Raw genomic sequence first — 9,228 nt, 5'->3', positions numbered from 1 at the left:
TACCATGCTCATGGATTGGAAGGTTCGGTATTGTTAGAATGACAATTTTCCTGAAATTGATCTGTAGATTCAAAGCAATAACACTAAAAAAAAAAAAAAAAAAAAAAATCCCAGAAAGCTTTCTCATGAAAATTAACAAGCTAGTTTTAATGTTTATGTGGAAACACAATCCACCTAAAGTAACCTAATCAATTTTGTAAAAGAAGAAAAAGATTGGAAGACTTGTATGGTATCTCAAGGCTTATTATAAAGCTAGAGGGATCACGACAGTGTGGCATTGATGGAAGGATGAATACCTAGATCAACGGAGCAGAGTCCACAAAGAGACCCACGCATATTTGGTCAATTAATTTTTGATGAGGTTGCCAAGGCAATTCAGTGGTGGAAATCATAGACTTTTCAACAAATGTTGCTGGAACAACTGGACACCCATACTCAAAGAAAGGAACTTCAACCCTTACCACACACCACACACAAAAATGAAATCAAAATAGATCCCAGATCTAAACAGAACTGAAACTATAAAACTTTTAGAGAAGACACAGTAGAAAATCTTAGCAGCTTTGGGTTGGGCAAAGATTTTTTTTAAACAGGACAGAAACAAAAGTACAAACTATAAATTTTAAAAAATTTTTATTGAAGTCAATTTTTGTTGACTTACAATGTCGTGTTAATTTCTGCTGTACAGCGAAGTGACTCAGTTATACACATATATAATCTTTTTCACATTCTTTTATTTTAAAATTTTAATTTACTAAAATTAAGAAGTTTGTTCTTCAAAAGACACTGTTAAGAAAATGAAAAGGCACGCCAAATCCTGGGGGAACACATCTACAAGTCATAAGTCTGGGGAGGAGGCATTGGATGATAAAATATCTGGGGAAACAGATGGGAAAGCTCCTGCCCAAGGCCCCTGGGCGCTCAAGGGCTTCACTGGCACCAAAGCCAGGTGTTCTGACCCAGCACGATTGAAGGTACTGATGCTGTACTGAGCACAATCTAATCTTTTAGTGAATTCTCATTTTCCAAGTGTCTAAGCCTCTCACCGTTCATGGTCATTAGCCAGGGGGTGCTAGCTGGGCTGGGCTGCCCTCTCTCTGGGCTGCACTTATCCCAGTGGGAAAGTTCCCCAATCATCACTGAGACAAAGCAAGCAGGTGAACCTGGGGCCCTTTCCTCCCACACAGTAGGGTGGTTGGCGTGTCTGCCAGCGCATGGACCCCGCCATGCTGGACCCCTGTCTTCCTGGTCTCCTGATGCCACCCAGCAGAAGTGCCTCCGGGAGGGGGGTTGATCTCCTGGCCGCTCAGGGCTGGGATAAGAGGCAGCTGGACCAGCGCTTGAGGTGCCTTTGGAAGAAATCCACCTTTGAGGCAGTGTGGTGATTCTGGCAGAATCTGGAGAAAAAGTAACGTTGCCTTTATAAGTGAGTCAGCTGTGACCATTTTACAATTCTTCCCCAAACCGACTGAGCCATTTTCACAACGTAAAATGAGGAAAAAAATGTAATTATTTCAAGGTGTCCTTCACCTCGAACTCACTGGAGGCTCACAGCTTAGGGGTTTAAAAAAATACATGTATTTAAAGCAAATATTATTGCAAATGACTACTCTGTAATTTGGATTAATTGCTTTCGGTTTTTTTCTGGAAATAAAATCTTTAAGGTAAACCCATAAAAACCCCGGAGCCCAGGGCGGCAGTTCTCTGCAGTGCCTCGTTTACAGAGAGCCTGGGGCCACCCTCCAGGGGACCTTGATGGGTCAGGGAGTCCCCTCTTGGGCCAAAGACCCCGGGGGAGTCTGTGCCACGCCCCCCAGAGCCGGGGACAACCCCAGCCCAAGATGGCAGCCTGTGCGCCTCAGGGATGGTCCCAAGACCCTGACCCTGGAGGGTCCTTGGAGGCCCAGCCAGGTTCATCATCAGCCCCTGCGGCAGGCAAGGTCAGAGGCCCAGGGACACACGAGGGAGAATGTGTCAGCGTGGGGCTGGGAAGAGCTGTGGGCCTGGGCTGGGCACGTGGCTGTGCGTTGCGCAGGGGCAGGGTGTGCAGGAAAGGCGGACAGATGGGAGAATCCTACATCCCAGGGCGCCTCCCCCGGGTCTCCCTGCACACCATGGAGCATCCTGGACTTGAGGCTCTGCCGACCCAGGAGCCCGTCACAGGGAGGGGTCTCAGCAAGGCTGTGGGCGTGGGGGGTGTCCGGTTTTAGGAGTGAGCTGGACACGCACGTGCAATGCTGCCGGGGCACAAAGCAGATGAGGATGGAGCATGGACCACTCGGAGGTCTCTGCAGACCCCTGAGGGCAGTTTAAGCAGAACAGGGGGAAAGGGAAGAGTGTCTGGGAGGGGCCGGGCACGGGTGCCATGTGACCACCGTTCGCCTGGTCCCTTCAAGCCTATCATCTTATTTGTTCTGATCAGCAACCCCAAGTGGGCGCCATCTTTCCTTTTCTGGGTCCTCCACCCAGCGTGCCATGGCCAGGGAGGGCAGACGGGAGAGCTGTGCTTCCTGCAGGTGCATATGGACAGAGGGGAGGAGGGGCAGGTCCTGGGCCCCCCTGGGGCCAATGGCAGACACAAGACATGGGTCCTGCCTGTTTGTCAAGGTGAAACGTATCACTGCAGGCAGCTGGGCAGGGAAAACAGAGGTCTGGGGTCCTGGGCCAGCTCTGTTGCCTTTGTGCCCTGTGACCTTGAGCAAGCTCCACCCCCACCCCCCGCTAGGCCTCAGTTTCCCCAGTTCATTCCCAGTTTCATCGTGAAACTCAATTTCCTTCGTTCACTGGGCAGGTGGTCCATCCATCCACCCATCTGTACATCCATCCTCCATGAATATATCCATACACCCACCCATCTATCCATCCATTTATCCATTCACCCGTATCCATCCATCCATCCAAAACTATCAGTCACCTCGCATGTGTCACACTCTCTGCCAGACATTGGAGAATAAAGGGACATCAAACAGGTAAGAAGCCCGCCCCCTCTCTGAGTGACACCCTGAGAGATGTACGGGCGGAGATAATAGTTTGAAGACCAGGCAGGAGGCGTTTGCAGTAAGAGTGCAGGTGAGAGATGGGGGCAGCCTGGAAGAGGAGGCAGCAGAGGGTACAGATCGCGGCTGGTTACTGTGAATGGAAAATAGCTGCCCTTGTTGGTGGGGAATAAGGCCTGTGTCCCAGGTCCCACCAGACCACCATCCGCCATCTTGGCCATGGCACCCTCCTGGCTGGCAGCCCTGATGGGTGGACCCTCGGGCTCCTCACGTGTCCACAAGCAGGGGGGTGCAGGAGGAGGAGGGGATGGCTGTTCTGGCTGCCCCAGGCCCGGAGGGAACCAGGGTTCCTGAACCAGTGTTCAAGGCCCTGCGGAGTTCCCGGTGCCCTGTCCTGGAGAAGGCGTGGGATCACCGGGTGTGGAGGGCGGGGGTTGGTGAAGGAGCACCAGGCGGCCAGCAGGGAGGGGCAGATGGCCCATCCTGCTACAGGGAGGGGAAGTCCAACCCCCCCCCCCCGAATCCTTCTTCCAGGGCTCCGTGCGAGGCGGCCTGCCTCCACGTGCTTCTCTGTTCGGGTCTCTTTTGACCACACAGCCCCACTAGGGCCTCTGCTGGAGCCCATTCTCTGAGCCAGCAGGGTGGGTGTCCGCCTGTGATCCCCTCCCACGGGACCGCAGCTGCTCCTGTGCTCGGGACTGCAGCCCATGTACGTCCTGGAGGCACCAAGAATGGGAGCTAAGTTCCACTTGGCTGGAGAGGGTCAGGAGGGCTTCCTGGGGGAGATGGCCTTGCAGTTCTGGTAAACTCCCCTCCTGTAGCGCCCAAGGGGCCGCATCCTCCGTGTCCACGTGCAGGGAGGGCTGCCCTGGTAGAATGGAAAGTCTGGAGCTCTCTGGGTGGGTGTGTCCCCTGGTGTGGCCCCCAGTGGCTACAAGGTGCCCTGGAAGGCTGCTTCCACCGCAAGGACCCTTCCCCGGCACCTCCTGTCTGTGTTTACAAAGTCCTCCTTTGTCCTGCACGCGTGCTGCCTGTGGCTCTGTTTGTGACGCCCGCATCCCGCATCTCAGGCAAATCTCATCCTGGCACTTGTAAACATCCCGATGCCTGGCGCCCGGAAGGAGCCCCGTTTTAGTAGGTTTTCCAAGGGTCACTTTTTTCAGGAGACGCTGGGGTCTGGGGTGCAGCCTTCCTTCCCTGGAGGCTGCTGAGGCCGAGGACCTGGCCTGGGGTGGAGAGAGTAGGAGAGGATGCTGGGGGGAGATGCCAGGAGCCCTGGGACCACGCCCCTGGCTCTGGCCAGCATAGCCTTCTTTGGGGTGACAGACCCAATTTTCAGTGGGTGGATGGAGGCCAGTCTCTGCCCTCAAGCCCCTCAGCAAAGAGCTCCCAATTCACCCTCCCCAGCAGGGCTCTGCCCCATCCCCCGTGTCCTCCTGGGGTCCAGGACGAGGGGAGGACGTGACCTGGGAGCCGCCGGAGTCTCCAGCACCCCTTGGGGTCCAGCCCCAGCTGGAAAGTGAGTAGAATCTTGACTCTGAGGTAAAGTTGTCCACTGATGAGTGGGGGCTTCGGAGGAGGTGTCTACCTCACACCCATTGGGGACCGGGGCAAACGAGATCAGACCCCGTGCGGCCTCCGGGAGCTCAGAGTCGGGAGGGAGAAGACAGAGGTACGTGATGGAGTGCCTGCACCCCCAAAGACGCCCCCGAAGAGGGCTGCAACCCCCCCCACCCTGTGCAGAGGGACAAAAGCAATCCCACGCCACAAGCGAGATGCAGAAGAAGAACATTGTCGAAGGCAGCCCGGCAGGTGAAAGCAGCTGAGCGTCAATCCACGGCCGCACGGTTGACCCAGGGGGGTCCAGTTCACTCGGCGGTGACAGGCACCGCGACAAGGAAGGAGAAGCTGACTCCTGTTACAGCACAGATGAACCTCAAGGATGCTGTGCTCGGTGGATACGCCAGACACAAAAGGACAAATATTGTCCGGTACCACTCGTGTGAGGTCCCTAGAGGAGCCACGTCCAGGCAGAAAGGAGAAGGATGGGTGTCACGGGTGGGGGTGGGGTGGGGAGTGAGTGTCAGTTTGGGACCGTGAGAAAGTTCTGGAAATGATGGTGCTGATGGTTGCACAACAGCGTGCATGTGTGCTTAATGCCACCGTGCTGTGCACTTGACAATGGTTGAGACGGTAAATTTTCTGTGTAGGATGCTCAGCCCTTCACACACATCAGCAACCTTCACCCCAAAACAGTCCACAGGTGGGTGCTGTTCTCACATGTGCAGGTGAGGAAACTGAGACCCGAACAGGTCACAGGGTGGGGAGGGGCAGCTCTCCCCAGAACCTTCACTCCTGCCCCCCTTTCCCCCTCCCCCACCCCAGGTTCGAAGCCCCGCTGCTCCTTCCCCCATCTGAGACAAGCAGGAAACTGAGTCACAAGCTCAGGGTGTGTCCCAGTCTTCCACACCCTGACAGAAATGAGGCTCTGATTGAGAAATCAAGCTAATCTTTAGAAAATAAAGTTGTATTAATGCCCCTCTCGCACATGCAGTGAGGGGGCAGTACCAACAGTGGGGCCAGGAGAAGCTCCAGGATGTCTGCGCTGGCTCTCAAAAGACAGACAGGATTTTGTTCTTAATTTTAAACATCGTCACAATTACACAACTAATATATACTGCCTGGAGAAAAATTAAAATGCACATAAGCGTAACAGAAAAAAGTTATGATATCCTGAAATCCCATCACTCAGAGAAAACTGCTGTTAATATTTCAATTGATGTCCCTGAAGGTCCCCCCACCCCAGGACACATCAGTGGAACCAACAGACTTCTTGGATCAAGTCTTTTTTGCTGGAATGTGCCATGGGGGAGGCTCTGGGGAATTAACCCATCAGAACCCAGGAAAGCTTGCTTGGAGAGGCTGGACCCTGCATAGTACCAGGCCCAGACCTAAGAATGGACACAGCGTCTCTAAAAGAGCCACAAAAGCCTCCAGTTAAGACAGCAGATTAAACACATGTAACAGTCCTCTCACTGCAAACCCACTTCAACCACAATAAAGCGATGTTAAAAGACATTTACCCGGGCTTCCCTGGTGGCGCAGTGGTTGAGAATCCGCCTGCCGATGCAGGGGTCACGGGTTCGTGCCCTGGTCCGGGAAGATCCCACATGCCGCGGAGCAACTAAGCCCGTGAGCCATGGCCGCTAGGCCTGCGCGTCCGGAGCCTGTGCTCCGCAACGGGAGAGGCCACAGCAGTGAGAGGCCCGCATACCACAAAAAAAAAAAAAAAAAAAAAAAAAAAAAAGACATTTACCCACGAGGTGGAGAGGACAGAGAAACCACAAGTATCTAAAAGCCGAACTGCATGGAGCCGCGGTAACTGGGTCACCAACAAGAGACACAGCCATGAATGGAGAGTGGAAATGTGAGATTTTAACCAGATTTAGGACAGAGAGTACCCCCAATCTCAGGATTGGCCATAAAAGCACCCCTAAATGAGGGGCGCACAAGTGGCTACGGTCAGGAAAGTGGACGTGAAAGGGGGTTGTGAGGAAGTTCGAGTCCTAGATCCCCTCCCACTCCAGCCACCCCTCCCCCATGTCAGGAAAGCCCCAAGTTCTATTCCCTGGAATGCAGGCAGCCTTACCCCTGTCTTCACCCCAGCGTGGCCCCCAGAAGACTGGCAGCCAGACCCCTGCCTCAATCACTGAGAATTAGATTGTTCCCTAAGGATGATGTCAGCAAGGGTTCCCAGGACCACCCTTCTGTGAATCTCAAAGGCAACAGCCCCCCGCCCTCTCAGATCTTCCAATCAGCTCTGTACTACACCCTCTGGATCACGGGCAGACAGCCAAGGATCAGCAGATATGGGAGGAAAGGCAGAGACTGAAACAAGTAGTACAAAGCCATTAGGAGGACACCCGGACCATATGGGCAGAAGAAGACTTCATGCTAACTATCAGTTTCCAAAAGCAAAGAACAGAGGAAACAGTGGAAAATCAGCAACAAAGCATTTCAAGAAACGTTCCTAGGGCTTCCCTGGTGGCGCAGTGGTTGAGTGTCCGCCTGCCGATGCAGGGGACATGGGTTCGTGCCCCGGGCCAGGAAGATCCCACATGCCACGGAGCGGCTGGGCCCGTGAGCCATGGCCGCTGAGCCTGTGCATCCGGAGCCTGTGCTCCGCAATGGGAGAGGCCACAGCAGTGAGAGGCCCGTACCTTTTTTGGTGTACCACCAAAAAAAAAAAAAAAAAGAAAAAAGAAACGTCCCTAGAGCTGAAGAACGTAAGCTTCTAGTCTGAAAGAACCCACCGTGGATGAAATCAGACTCTTGAGGTGCGTCATTGTGAAACAGAGGAACACTTGGGACAATGAGGAGAGTCTGTGGATTCCAAAGACAAAAAAGCAAGTCACGTACCAAGTATAAGGAAACAGAATCTCCTTGGACTTCTCAACAGCTACCCTCGAAGCAAGAAGGCAGTGGGGCAAAACTCTTAACATTCTGGGTGAAAATCATTTCCAATCTAGAATTTTATACCCAGCCAGGCTAGCATTCCGGGTGGTGGAAGAATAAAGGCATTTTCAGACATGTGAGGTCCTAAAAATGAAATGTATCTTCCAGTTTACCAGAAGTTACTGCAGGATGTGCTCCACAAAGTGAGAAAGTAAGCCAAGAAAATACAAGCACTAGGGAGCAGGAGATCCAAAGGCATTCCCTAGGGGATAACGACCCTGGGTGGGATGTCGAGGACAACTGGTCCATACTGGAGCAGAGTGAGTAGGAGCCGGATGTGAGGACGGCCGTGACCAACGTCCCCGCAGCCACTGTCCCCTGGATTAACTCTGGAGAGCCTGGCTCAGACCTTTATCTGGACCCAGCTTGTCTTCACCACAGATGGATGAGGTTCCTGTCCCCCCACCCCACCCCTGTATGAGTTTCCTGTGGTTGCTGTAACGTAGCTTAATTTACCATTTTACTAGTCTGCGGGTCAGAAGTCTGAAGTGAGTCTCACTGGGTGAAAATCAAAGTATCATTGGTCAGGCTGCTTTCTTTTCTGGAGGGTCTAGAATAGATTTTCTTGCCTTTTCTGTCTTCTAGAGGCTGCCTGCTCTCCTTGGCTCCTGGCCCCTTCCATATGCAAAGCCAGCAAGACCATCTGAATCTTTCCGCTTCCGTCTACCACATTTAAGGAGCCTTGTGATGACACTGGGCCCAGCCACGTAACCCAGGAGATGCTCTCCCTACCTCGAGGTCAGCTGATTAACCACCTTAATTCCAGCCACAGCCTCAGTCTGCGGCCTCCCCCAGCCCACTACCCCCTGATTTGATGTCCTGTTCCTCTCCCTCCTTCTTTCTGCCCCAGCACTGGGTGCTTTTGCCTCTGGGCTCCGCACTGGCTGTGCCTGTTGCCCAAATGCTGTTCCTCTCGATGTGCACATGGCACCCTTCTCACTCCCTCACATCCCTGCTCAAATGCCACCACCTCAGGGAAGTCTCCCCAGGCCTCCCTATTGAGAACTGCACGCTCCTCACCCCCAGCCCCTCACCTCTCCTCTTTCCTTATTCTCACAGTAGTGCAGCCTTCCACCCGCCGTATCTGGCTTAACGCTCCCTCCCCACGAGCAAGGGAGGTGGTGGGGGAGGGAGAGTCTTTTGTCTGTTTCAGTCACTGCTATCCCCTTGGGGCTATGGCTGCCCCGGCACATAGTAGGTGTACAATGAACGTGTGTTCTTGAATGGATATGTCACCCACACTGCGATCACTGGGCACCTGACTTGGTCAGCCTTACTGTCCTGCTGGCTTCCAGCTGAGGGTTCCTGTCAACGCCCGGGGGGCTGGAGCCGGACCGTGCTCTGGCTCATCTCCTGAAACCTTCACCTGCTGAGATGCCACTGCTTTTCCTTCCACAGGTAGGCAACCACTGATCCGTGTTCTGTCCCTCTGGATTTGCCTACTTCGGACAGTTTATATCAACAGCGTCATACAATACGTGGCCCTGTGTGACTGTCTCCTCTCACCGAGCGTCACGTTTACAAGGGCCCTCCATGCCGTAACAGGTGTGCGGACTTCATTCCCTTCGCTGGCTGAGAAATACGTCACAGTTCGGATTCACCACGTTTCACGTACCCACCACACGACTGATGACTTTAATGTTCCTCACTCACTTCAATTGGAGTAAAAGCTTCTGTGGCTGGACTCACATTTTCAGGATCTATATCACACGATAAA

General features: G+C 53.4%; 1 long non-coding RNA gene across 1 annotated transcript; it reads right to left on the bottom strand.

Annotated features, from left to right (window-relative positions):
- Positions 1-714: 714 nt before the first annotated feature.
- LOC136793020 (uncharacterized) lies at positions 715-9,201 on the bottom strand. Its single transcript, XR_010837732.1, has 2 exons — positions 9,127-9,201; positions 715-1,397 (listed from the first exon to the last, which is right to left on the bottom strand). It is a non-coding gene; the product is annotated as an uncharacterized lncRNA (long non-coding RNA).
- Between the last annotated feature and the right edge of the window lie 27 nt (positions 9,202-9,228).

Source organism: Kogia breviceps, chromosome 1 (assembly GCF_026419965.1).
Source record: "Kogia breviceps isolate mKogBre1 chromosome 1, mKogBre1 haplotype 1, whole genome shotgun sequence".
In the NCBI taxonomy this organism is placed as follows: domain Eukaryota; kingdom Metazoa; phylum Chordata; class Mammalia; order Artiodactyla; family Physeteridae; genus Kogia; species Kogia breviceps.
This window is presented reverse-complemented; position numbering and strand designations above follow the sequence as displayed.